Below are 13,249 nucleotides of genomic sequence, written 5' to 3'. Positions count from 1 at the left end.
TGGTTTGTTCCAGGAGGTCACCAATTCTAAAAAGCTTGACTTTTATGGTAATGTCTGAGATTCTGTGGAACAAAATGCCTGGCTACAAGCTTTGGCACAAAGTAATAAAAATCCACCCTTAAAGCCAATTGCCTTTACTACGTTCTCTTCATAAAAATTAAGTCAGGCCTCCTTGATTTGTTATTACTTTTCATTATAAATAGTTCACTCGTATGGAATCGAACATAACTTTTCCCAAGTGAACTGACCAACACAAGCCCACTTAAATGTGCATAAACTGAAAAGCTTTGTGCATACAGTTATAAAATTACAAATATGTCCAGAATTACTGTTTGCAAAACAATTTACAATCCCTTTCAACAGAGCCTAACAAGAATCATCAAAGTAAAAATCTCCCAAGGTTCATCAGAATGCATGATCAACACTAACACCCTTTCTTCAATGGTAATCTGTGAGATTACAGACAAATAGTAACTGTCTACAGCTTATAACATAGGGTGATAAATGTTAGACCCGTCAGCCTTAGGGTTATCTTCCCCCAAACCTATTGCCTTCACCCCTTCTATAATTGCTGATCTCTTTTTTGCTGGCCTTAGGACTCTGCACACTTTACCACTGCTACCCAGTGCTAAAGTGATTGTGCTCCCTCCTGAAACACGAGGTGGAATTCGCTTATACCCAATTGGCACATTTAATTTACTTGTAAGTCTCTAATAGATTGGTACCCCATATACCCAGGGCCTGTAAATTAAATGCTACTGGTAAGTCTGCAACACTGATTGTGTCGCCCACATAAATAGTCCTTCTAAACAGGTCTCACCCCAGCCACTCACCATCTGTGTGCAGTTTTTAAATTGCAGTTTCAACATGGCACTTAAAACTTTTCCCAGGCCCAAACCTTCCTTCTTCATACATATAAGGCACCCCTAGGGTAGGCACTGAACAGTCCAGAGGGCAGGGTGCACAGTATTTCAAAAGTAGTACATGTATTTATAGGGTGTACATGTTCTGGTAGTGAAAGACTCCTAAAATGTACTTTCATTTCTGCAAGGCCTATCTTTCCCATAAGATAACATTGGAGTTACCTTTTACATGTAATACCCCTGAACTTCCAATTGGAAGCAGGTAGACAGCTTGAGTTTGGTGTCTAAAGAATTGTGATTAAAAACACTCTTTAATGGTGAAGTCAGATTTTGTATCACAATTTTGAAAATGCCATTTTTAGAAAGTTAGGACTGATGTCCTAGACACAAGGTGCACTACTATTATTCACTAGAAAAGTGTAAACCATGTACATTCAATGAGTAAACGACCTTCAATACTGTATATACAGAAACATTAAATCCAAGAGCAACATTCACAGTATACAAAAGTCCATCATCAAATCATCCCTGAAGCGCAAAATGTAGCTCATTCATATTTCATTGTGCAAACGCAGGCACATCACAGGGAAAGATTGTTCCGCATGAGATGGATGGTAATAAAACAGTTCCCACGTTGAATAAACAATTCCCAATCCATTTGGGGCATAGACAGTTACCCTTCATAAGCTGAATCTACAAACAAAAGTTGTTGCATTAAGAATTCGTAAGACTAGACTTGACAAAACTAAAAGTTCAAGAAAACGGCTAGTAAATACCATGAGTCGAACATCAAAGAATTAGATCAAAACAAATAACTCTTGCCAGAAACCATGGAAAATTTACAGAATGTCAGACCTCCATGAGAACACACAAAAGTAAACAAAAAGAAAAACCGGTCACCAAACTGAATCCATGTGAAAAAAGACAACTGAAAGCGTTGGGTTGTGAGAACAAAGCACCTCCGAACCGTGATCATGCCTAGACTAACGTGCATCAGAAAATGCCGTGCAGAAACACTAAAAACAAACGTGACCGATGCCTCCAAACGGCGCGGTCTGGGGACAAACAGTCGACTGTAAGTCATTGTGATCTCAATAAACGTGCATCCTACAAAGAACGGAATCAATGAGACGGTGTTAAAAATTCATCAATCCAGAAAGTAAAAAATTAAACGAGGAATGTGTGCTGAGGCTTACCGTAACCCTGTGCGGAAACCGATAAGGAAATGCAATCAACCCAATCCTGCGCGTTGTCGAAAAGACACCGCGCTGGTTAGCGTGCAGTACAGGACTGATGTAAGGAGAGAGGGGAAGCCTCCTCCCGATTTAAAAAACATGAAACAAAGACTGGAAAGCTGCGGGGCTCGTGCAATGAAGTTGACACATGCAATAAAGTTGAGAGTAAGAACAGCTAAATGTATAAAGGTGTGAGAGACGAGGGAACTACAAATTATCGACATGCAAGTAATGTAGAGATTACGTGTCAGATCAAGATGTACCTAAGTGCAACACAAAAAGAGGTGAAAAGGTTCGGGCTGAAAATCTGAAAGATGTAAAGAAAAAATGCCTGTGTGTTACAAGAAACAGGAAAGCTCAAGTTTATCATTAAGGCCTTTGGGCATGAGAGTGTCCAAGAAACATATCCAATGGGTTTCTTGTTGTGTCAAAAGCCTAGACATGTCCCTGTCCTCTTGTGTCTTCACCACTTCTAAGATGGTAAACCTTAGTTGTGCTATGGTGTGATGGTGTTCATTCCAATGAATTGCAAGTGGTGAGCTGATAGTTTTGGTTCTAATCCAGCTTTTGTGCTCGGTTATATGTGTACGTATTGTCCTCTCCATTTTTCCCATGTAGTACAAACCACATGGGCATCTGATCGCATAAATGACGTTTTGTCCATTACAGTCCTCCGTAAAGTCCAAGTTGATGTTCTTTCCAGACCAAGGATGGAATATGTTGTGACCAATCAACACGTTATTGCAATGAGAGCATTTGAAACATTTCCACATTCTTATGTGCACCACTTCCGTGTCTGCGTTAGGCCTCAAGAGGATTTCTCTCAGATTATGCGATCTCTTGTAAACAAAAAATAGGAGGATCTGCAAAAATACCTAAAAAATCTGGTTCGGAATGCAACAATTCCCAACGTTTCAAGATCACATGCTTGATAGCAGGTGATTGAGTGGAATAAGTGGACACGAAAACTTCTCTCTTAGCTGACTCCTTGACCTGCTTCTTCAACAGATCTACTCTTTGAAGAGCTTGAACACACTTTTTTGCACAATCCACTAACTCAACGGTGTAACCTCTATCTAGAAATTCTTGTCTGGATTCACCCAGTGTGAATTTGTATTGTTCCATGTCCGAGGTGATCCGTTTGACTCTGAGGAATTGAGAATAAGGTAGATGCTGCTTAAGGGACGGGGATGGAAGCTGCTATATTGCAAAGAGTTTTATTACGGTCAGTCAATTTCTTATACAAGGGGGTCTTGATGTTGGTGCCCACAATATCAATGTTGAAATTGAGATAAGAAATGTGTTGTTGATCCATACAAAATGTGAACTGGATCCGAGAATTCCTGCTATTCAATTGCCTCAGGTTAGTTTCAAGGTCATGCCGTGTGCCTTGTCAAATGATGAATATGTCATCAATATACCTTCAATAAAGTAACAAGTGGTCAATCCATGTTTTGTTCAATAGGATGTATTCCAATTCAAATTTCATCACCACACCCCGATATGATGGGTCTGAGGGGAGGTTCTCTCAGGTTGTGTGTCTTTGGAAGCATATAGATAAAAGAGCGTTGAGGATGTCGGATGTAAAGAAATTCCAAGGTTTTTCCCGAAATCCATTCCATTTCTTTTGCATGTACAAAAGTCTTCATGAGAACTTTCTTTGGAACTCCTCTGTGGGATTTTGAGTTAGAGGTAGATGAGTGGATTCATCTAACAGCATTGTTACAACCTTGTTTTCATAGAACAGATGGTCTATGACAACCAGCGCTCCTCCCTGGTCTGCTGGAAAGACAACCAAGGATTTATTCGTTATTAATGATTTGAGTGCCCATTTGTCCGTTTCTTTACAAATGTTGGTGCTCAACTGACAGAACTGGTATTTTAGACAGGTCCTTCTTAACAAGGGTCTCAAAGGTGTCGATAACCTTGTGAGATTTTGGCAAGATGAAAGTGCTCCTGGATTTAAATTCACAGTAAGTAGAGACATCCTGCTCTGAGGGTCTGCTATGCAAATTAGATAAAAAGTAATGGAGGCGCAACTTCCTCATGAATTTATAGAGGGCAATTTCAGTTTTAAGCGACTTAGTATTAAAAGTAGGTACAAAAGAGATCCCCTTGTCCAAAACAGCTGATGTGATTTGGTCAGTTGAGTGGATGAAATATTGATCACTGATGTTTCTTTTGTCTCCTGCCTGATCCGGCGGGTTTTGCAGAATCTGTGGCCTCTGCGGGTTTTGCTGCGTCTGCCTGGACCGTTGCCAGTCCTGCTGGTGGATTGTTGGCAGCTGGGCTTGTTTCTAAAAAAGAAACCTTTTGGCGCAGTGGTACTGCCTGGTATCACATCGCTCTCTACAGAAATGGAGGTCGAGGGAATAGGTGCTCGTGTTAACTGGGTATCACTAATGGATACTAAACTCTCCTCCAAAGATGTAGTGCCCGTTTTTTTTTAATTGCGTTTCTACGTATAAAACTCCGCCCAAGAGTACACTTCATCGAGTTTGTAGTTGATAGTGTCTCTCCTAAATTTGTGAACTTTACGTTTGTGAATTTCTTTGGCATGCATGTCTAGTTTGACATTGAGCTCCTTCAGAGTGCACTCCCAGTTTTCAGTTTCCATGCGTTGAATTAAGAATTCCTGTAGTTCTCAAATTTCCTGCTCTAGACCCACTTGTACTGCAGACAGTTCTTCAACAATAAGTAATATCAGATCTAAAGAGCACTTACTCAGTATGGCGTACCACTTATCCATGAACTTTTTATTCAGTTTGAACATCATTGGTTTAATGGCAAAGCGCAGTCCCATGGGTATCCTGCTCGCTTTGTGGTACTGTATCAAGGTGGTAGCTTGCAACCTTTGGTTTATCTCCCTACTGCGTAAGATATTCAAGTTGTCTTAGTTGTTGAGTCAATGGCCCATGGGCCGTGCTAAATTTCCAAACCTCACGGATAAGGCCGTAAATGTCTTGTATCACAGATGGACTGTAAACTTTAGTTTCAGCCTTGTTATCTGTCAAGTGTAAAATCTCATCAAAAGACATAGTGGGTGCAAAGTTAGCTGTGTTGGACAGAGAAAGATGGAATGTATAAACTTGGAATTTCTTTACACCTAACATCCTCGACGCCCTTCAATCTATATGCTTCCAAAGGTACACAAAAACCTGACAGACCCTCCCCTCAGATCCATAGTATCAGGGTGTGGTTCAATTCATGAACCTCTAGAGCGTTATTTGGACTCTTTTTGAAAACCATTGTACAAGCTGGTTCGTAATATCTACAAGACACTACTCATCTCCTACAACTTTTAAAGAGCATTGATGTGCCAGAATTGGCAGGGATCTGGTTGTGTACTGTTGATTTCGTAGCCCTTTATACTTCCATTCCACACTCAGAAGGAATTGAATCGGTTGAATGGGCACTGCTCAAACAGGAGGAGTTACAAGCCCTCAAAGTTTTCCTACTGGAGTTGTTGCAATTTTGTTTGTACCACAGTTACTTTAAATGGAAGCAAAAGTATTTTCTCCAAGCCAACGGAACCTCCATGGGTTTTTCCGGGGCTCCCAGTTATGACAACATCTTCATGATGAAATGTGAATCAGAATACATCCTATCGGACAAGAAATGGATTGACCAATTGAGTCCCCTCGCGACTCCAGGTCATTCGACCTGTGGGTCCTCTGCAGGGTCATCTTGAATTCTGTTGCATCTCCCTGGTTGCTCCAAACATGCCCTGACTCCCTACTGCTTGGTGAGTCCGCTGGACATTGCTGGTCCATACGTAACCTGCTTGACCTTCCAGCGTGGGTTGCTGTTGCCAGGGCTTGTTGGTGCTCCAGCCATACACCGATTCCTCAGCACTCGACATCCTTCGTGGGACAGCTCGCATCCGGCTCCTGGTCGTCCTTGACATTTTCTAGACCTCGTGGCTGCAGAGTGAAGCATCCTTTCTTCGCACCTGAAGCACCCGACATCGGTGGGCATTCGTCTACCAAGCCCCTGGTCACCCTGAAGTGACCCAGACTCTGTCTACTCTGTTTTCAGGTTCCTTCCATCACAAAGCCACGCTTGTATTCCTACAGACACTTTCTTCCTTGCCAGCACTAGCTCTTCTTTGAAGCCCTCATTAAAAACAGTGGACTAGGACTCCACCCCCAGGACACCCTATCATCTCCGGAATGGGCTCCATTCTGGATCCACTGTCCCAGTTCGTGGACCATTACCTGAGACCACTGGTTCAAAACACCCCTATATATCTAAAAGCTACTCGAGATCTTCTGAACCAGCTGAAAAGGATCTAACATACCAAGGAGTAACTACATGCATGGTAGAACTTGACATAGAGAGTCTCACACGGGCGTACCCCAGGAAGCTATCTTACAATCCATCGAAGACATCCATTTCAAACAATAATGGACATACAACACTTCGAGACACTTCATCCTGGAATGCTGCTGTCTAGCTCTAACAGAGAACCGTTTTTAATATGAAGGCACAACATATCTCCAAACCCATGGAACATTGATGGAAATCATGTTAGCCCCGAGCCTGGCAGAACTCTACGTCAGCACCTTCGAGGAGAAACACATCCTAAATGACACTAACCTGTTCAGAACCAACATCCTATTCTGGAAATGTTATATAGACGACATGTCGATGATTTGGAAAAGAACACCAAATACATTACCAGAATTTCATGAATGGATAAATTCACAAGATGAATTTTTGAAGTTTACCTACACAGCAAACAAGAAGACATTGGATTTTCTCGAGATCACCATCTACGTAGAGAATGACACCATCCATACCAAAATGTTCTGTAAACCAACTACCAAAAAACATCTAAAATCATTCAATAGTTTCCACCCCCGCCCTTTGAGAGAAAACCTCCCATACAGTCAATTTTTATGCATAAGACAGAATTGCAATAAAATACATTACTATAAAAAACAAGCAAAAGCCCTGAGCAATATGTTAAAAGAAAGAGACTAACCAGACAAAATCATTCAAAAATGCCAATAAAGAGTAGGGAACCAAAACCGGGGTAACCTCTTGGAAACCAATAGCAGAGAGAAAAACACGGACATCTACATTTACATGATCACCTGTCCGGGCAATTAAAAATTTATCGGAATGACCTGCCACAAAGCTAAACAAAGAATCTGCAAACACCATAGTAACATCAAATGAGGGAAATTCACCACCCGAATGAGTAACTAGTTCTTGAACTCGAAACACACTACAGATGTCATCACCTGGGTCATCTTAGAAACTTTGGAAACGAAAGGCAACAATGCAGAGCATATCCTTTTTGAGATGGAACAGCGGTGGGTGTATCATCTTAAGACATAGGACCAAGAATTGAACGACAAAATACCTTTGCTCTCTATCATGAACTAAAAACTCCGTAAACTAGAACCATTACACGTACAACACAGAACTAGATTCTGTGTTAAAACGGGTTTTCCTTGCTAAACCACAAAAAATAGAACATGCTGAACTCAAATATTTTGTCCACATAAAATTGAAGAATTTATATTGAATTGAACTGAGAGCCTATACCACACCTGACTCCTAAGGTGCCTTCTCCTGATATTAAAAGTCCCACAATAAACCCATATTCAGACTAAGTTGAGACTAACCCCACAATATACACAGCAACAAACCCCTTCTCAAAATCATCTTAGAACTGAAGAGGTAACAGGAAAATACACAGGGCCCGATTCACAGAATTAACTTAAGACAAAATCCTAAACTTACTACTTTTGATAAGGCGGAGCTTCCGGCCCGGAGGTGGGGATTCCGGCTAGTGGCGGAGAGTTAGCCATGGCCAAAATCTCCACCCCCGGGCCGGAAGCTCCGCCTCCAGCCCGGAAGCTCCGCCTCCGGGCCGGAAATTCCGGCCCGAGTGCGGACGTAAAGTTAGTAGTCGTAAATCCATTCTGTGAATACCAAAAGTAGTCAGTGCATTCTGTGAATACCAAAAGTAGTAAGTGCATTCTGTGAATACCAAAAGTAGTAAGTTTAGGATTTTGTCTTAAGTTAATTCTGTGAATCGGGCCCACAGATAGGCAAAATGGAGAATACAAAAGGGTTCATTCTCTTCACTCCCAATTTTTTTTTCTATTTTCTCAACATTTATTTTCATAATTTTAACATCTTTTTTCCGAAATCATTTTTAGTCGCAAACAAAGACCCCCCTCACAAGAGCAGTATTTTCCCATTTCATCCACATTCAGTTGACCAACGAACTCATTGCAAGAGCTTAAAAAGCATCTCATTCCGGCCCAGCCATTTCCATTTCCGGGGCATGAAGGATGGGGTCAGCACAATCGTGGACGAGGCATCGCCAAGGTGAGAGACAAACTAACAACCTCCGCTCTGAATTCATTTGCGTAATCAGGTAATCAAACTTACCCTCCATGTGTTGCATCTAAAGGGCAGGTCTCCCCTCCCATCCCCGAAGGAGCAACAATTATCTCCTTTTAAAGGTAACAATATACATTATCCATACATAGAATGAAGTGGAAAGTAATTATTATGTCATGCCAGTCTAGCAAATTCCCCGGCTACTTTAGAAATTACCTAAATTACATAATTATTATCCGACACAAGACTAACGGTTCAGATCCTGCCCACACCCTGTTGTTCCTTTTAACAAGACAACTTCACAGTCCTTTTATTAAGTTGAAGCTGAAGACGAAAGCCACACACATTATTTAACAGTTTGTCAGTTGCAGGACTGAAAATCTTCCCAAAAAGAGATACAAACACTCAAACTGACCCAATACCTGTTAAATATAGCCATGTGTCTCATGCATCGCTATTCTTTTCAAAGGAATTTCCTTATGCATAAGCCAGTCTACATACCAACATCACCTCATCCATAATTTACAATATCACCCCACACCACAAGGGGATTGTGATTATATCACCAGGAGTATCCACACATATAGAGACAGGCATAGTCATGTCTCTAATGATTATTGAACAGAAAAGCATTAACAGCGTAAAAACTTCTTAATAAAAAACAAAACCTCTAGCGACCAGCAGAACCCAGATAAATGATAACTATGATGAAGATTACATGAACAGCATCACATTGAGTGTGAAGAAATGTATGAATACAACTAATGAACAGTATTTTACAATGTTTTGTCTACACTGCTGTTCTATTCTATTTTTCCCAGTTATAGGCAAAAGGTGTACCTATAGCGCACATCAGAACGTGAGCGATCGAGCTCACTGATGAAGAGGGGTAAGTGAAATCACTTACTCACTGCAAGCGACCTAAAAGGTAGCCAGCTTCACTTTGGTCCTGAAAAAGGCCCACTGACCCATCAGGGCAAACTAGGGCTGAAACATGTCGACCTACCCCGACCCAACACTAGGTACGGTGGATTATTAACACATCCACCAGAGCACCATCCACCCTTTTTAATATTGCTCATTCCTTGTCAATTAAAAGACTAAACAAAGGAACAGAGGTAATTTTAATCTCTCCCTCACCTCTCCTTTACACTTTTCACTTTCTAATCACATCTGTCAAGAAACCAGACAGTCTCTCTCCAGGTGGAGGAATGCAGGTAACTTAGAGAACTGAAAAGTGACAAAAGACCTAATGATGATTGTTAGACCTGGCACCATTGGCGTGGGTCTCCCTTTCATTTTTTGCTGTTGCCGCTGATGTTTTTGCTGGTTTTAGATGCTTTGGGCACTGTGCCACTGCTATTCAGTGCCACAGTGCCACTGCTATTCAGTGCCACAGTGCAAGTGCTCCCTATGTTAAATTGATGTATGGATTAGTGACTCCTTGATTGGCTTATTTGGTTTACTTGTCAGACCCTAGTACAGTGCACTGCGTGGGCCCAGGGCTTGTAAATCAAATGCTGCTAGTGGGCTTGCAGCGCTGGTTGTGCCACCCACCAGAGCAGCTTGTAAAGTGTGTCTCAGGCCTGCCATTGCAGAGCCTGTGTGCAGTCTGGTACTGCCTGTTGACTTGGCAAGTGCACCCACTTGTCAGTTCCCAAGCCTTCCCTTTTCTGCATATCAGACACCCCTAAGGTAGGCCCAAGGGCAGGGTGCATTGTAGGTAAAAGGTAGGACATGCCCTGATGTGTGTGGCATGTCCTAATAGTGAATTACAGCCATTTTCCGTTTTTCACTATTGCAAGGCTACCAGTCCCCATAGGCCAGAATGGGCAGTTTGATTATAATACCTGATAATCTTAACTGACCCAGGGAACATGGTAGAAATTCGAGTTTAGTATGCCTGAACTCAGAATGATAAAATATATCTTTTAGTAAAGTTGGTTTTAAAATTCTGTGTTTGAAAATACCACTTTTAGAAAGTAGGTATTTTCTTGCCTAACCATCCAAGCCTGCCTCTGCTAGGTTGTGTATTCCATGTCTGGTTTGTGAGTGGCTGGGGGACTCCAGGAGATAGGGTAAGTCAGCACAGGGCTGAATAGACCCATCCACATGTAGAGTGGTGGGAGGGGTAAATACCTGGGCCTGAATAGGGTTGTGCCTGTCTTCCACAATGCTGGCTCCACCTCCTGTGGTGTGTCTGAGGACCCTGGCCCACCCTGACAAAGAAGAGAAAAAGTCTTGTAAACAAAGTGCTCCAGGACTGAACAGAACTGGTTTGGACTAGGTACAGACACTCGTAGAAGATTGTAAGACCCTGGCAAAAACAAGACATGCGATTCATTCACCTCTGATTCTGACTGAATAATATAGTTTGCGAAATAATATACAACCCACTCTAAATAGGGTCTAGCAAGGAACATTACAGTGAAATCCTTCAGGGGCCATAGTATATTAGAGGAAATTAAACCAGGAATAATAATCTGTGGAATTTAAAGTTTACTCAAGAATTGTAATATTTTGCTTGTGGATGTGGATGCTTTTATTTCTCACAATTCGTGCCTTTCTCCCCTGTTTATCTCTCTTTTTAAACCCACCCTTCTTCACTCTCCTGCCATTTCACCATTACTAATTGGAAAAGGTTTTAGCACTGTGTTTCTGCCATAAAGCATAAGCAGGGGTTTTGTGCTCAATTTAGAGAGCTGCACAGCCTCTCCGTTACTTTGTTGCAGTCCATAAACCCCTCCTGACCAGGCTAGGACCGAGGGTATAAATAATTGAGCTGTGGTCACACGTGACCACTGGCTGAGTGAGATTGCGGTGTACTGCCTCCCTTACTACCACGCATCCAAGTGTAGGCCATCACCACGCAGCTCTATACTTCACACTGGCGACTCACGCCCTCCTTTCAGCCCTACCTGCCCACCAGTCTGCTGTGCCGTGCGCCGCTCAATTCCGCAGCCGGTCACGGCTATGGCGCCAGGCGAGGTGCGTGGATACCATTAATGCGCACAGGCTCTTCAGCCTCGCCCCAACGCACGACTTTGCCAACGACTGAGGGCGTGGCTTCCTGCCCCTCCTCTTCGAGATTTGCGGCCGGGCCTGTGCGAGGCCCTGAAGATGTGCCCCACCCTGCTGGGTCCCATTAGAAATGGGATCTCTGGTCGGCTAGGGCATGCGCCTAAGCCAGGCAGAAACCACCACTCTAGTCAGGGCAAGGAGGTTACACGCTGAAGACAACCCCTCCTCACCCCCTTTGTACCTTGGCAATGAATTAGCCTTTGTATTATCCAAAACACATTAGAATCATAATCACACATATACACTGTGCCACCTAGCACCAGGTAATAATTTACAGGGTATTATATACATGACAGGGCCAATCGGGCCGCTGTCAGAACAATTAGAAAGCACAAGTAGCAATTATAAAACACTGTACTCAGCATTAGCACTAGCAACATAAACGCATTATGTCTGCATCACTTTAAGCAAAAACATTATAGCATGACATTTGGCCTCATCCTCAGCATAAACACATTATGCAACAATCATAATAGGCATAAACACATTATGCAATCTCTTTAGGCATCACCATAAAAATGACTCCAGGCCAACTGGCCTTTCACTGGGGCCCAAATGCCCTCTGTCCCAAAGTCAGGGCTCTTAATTAAAGGGCCTTCCATGGCCCTTTGGCTGCCTTGGCAACAATAGCAATGTGTGCAATGCACTGGGGGTGGGAAGTGTATCTCACCCCTTCCTGGCCTATTCAAATAAACATGCCCCTGTCATTGCAGCTGCCTGCGCTTCTGCGGTGCAGCTGTGAAAACAAGCACTGGCACTAACTGTGCCTTTGAAGACCCACTCTGGGACTTAGGAACCAAATTGCCCCCATGTTGCAGCTGCCCGCTCTCTAGCAGTGCAGCTGGAGGAAATCAAACCAGCACTGGCACGAACTGTGCCCTGAGAACACAGTTCACTGGGCTCCGTCTGGTGCACTCACTCAGCACCAATACTGATTCCCGACACCAGCCCCACTCACCGGGGCTGGTCGGCGCCGGCTCCAGGCACCGACAATGTGCCTCGGTAGGTCTCCACTCACCAGGACCTTCCTTGAAGCCTCTGATCTCCGTGGGCTCCACCCAGGACTTCAGCATGGAGCCCGCGAGGCTCCGGTCCCTTTCTGGGAGGCTCACTACTGTGGGGTAGGCTCCCGCCCATGGTCAGGCTTCGCTTCGGCCCCAGAGCAGACCGCAACCGCCGGGCTTCCTCTTAGAGGCTGAGGGAGGAAAAAATGGAGCCCGCGAGGCTCCGTAGTTGCTGCAGGCCCCGCCCACAGTCAGGCAAGGGTGCCTGACTTCCGTTTTAAGCGTTCCTCTCTACAGACAAATATGGGGTGGGCTCCCACTCCTCCTAGGAACACCACAGTGCGGGGTAGGCTCCCACTTCTCCCCTGCAGGTACCAACATGCGGGGTAGGCTCCCGATCTATTCCTGCAGCAGGAGGAGGAATCCCTACGCCAAGCCTTCCCTGGAATTGGTCACGCAGCACAGCACTGCCGGCCTCACAATCCCACCCCCCTTGGAGCAGCAAAAGAGAGGTAGCACCCACCAGGCGCTAGGAGCCAGAGTTTCCAGCAAGGCAAAGCTGGGCCCAGGCAGGCCATCTCACGGGGCCCTCCAGCAGAAAGGCAGTCCCTTGTGACGGTTCCTCCTGGGGTCCAGCGGTACAAAGTAGCACCCACAACAGTACAAGGAAGCACACCCTTCTTGGGGTCACAGCCCCAATATA

At 43.9% G+C, this 13,249-nt stretch overlaps 1 protein-coding gene across 2 annotated transcripts in view; it reads right to left on the bottom strand.

Moving 5' to 3' along the window:
* DNAH6 (dynein axonemal heavy chain 6) overlaps positions 1 to 13,249 on the bottom strand; it is a 2,458,578-nt gene that overhangs the window by 2,434,036 nt on the left and 11,293 nt on the right. The window lies entirely within an intron of this gene.

Source organism: Triturus cristatus, chromosome 2_1 (assembly GCF_964204655.1).
Source record: "Triturus cristatus chromosome 2_1, aTriCri1.1, whole genome shotgun sequence".
Taxonomy (NCBI): Eukaryota; Metazoa; Chordata; class Amphibia; order Caudata; family Salamandridae; genus Triturus; species Triturus cristatus.
Note: the sequence above shows the minus strand (reverse complement) of the source record. Positions and strands in the feature narration are given on the sequence as shown.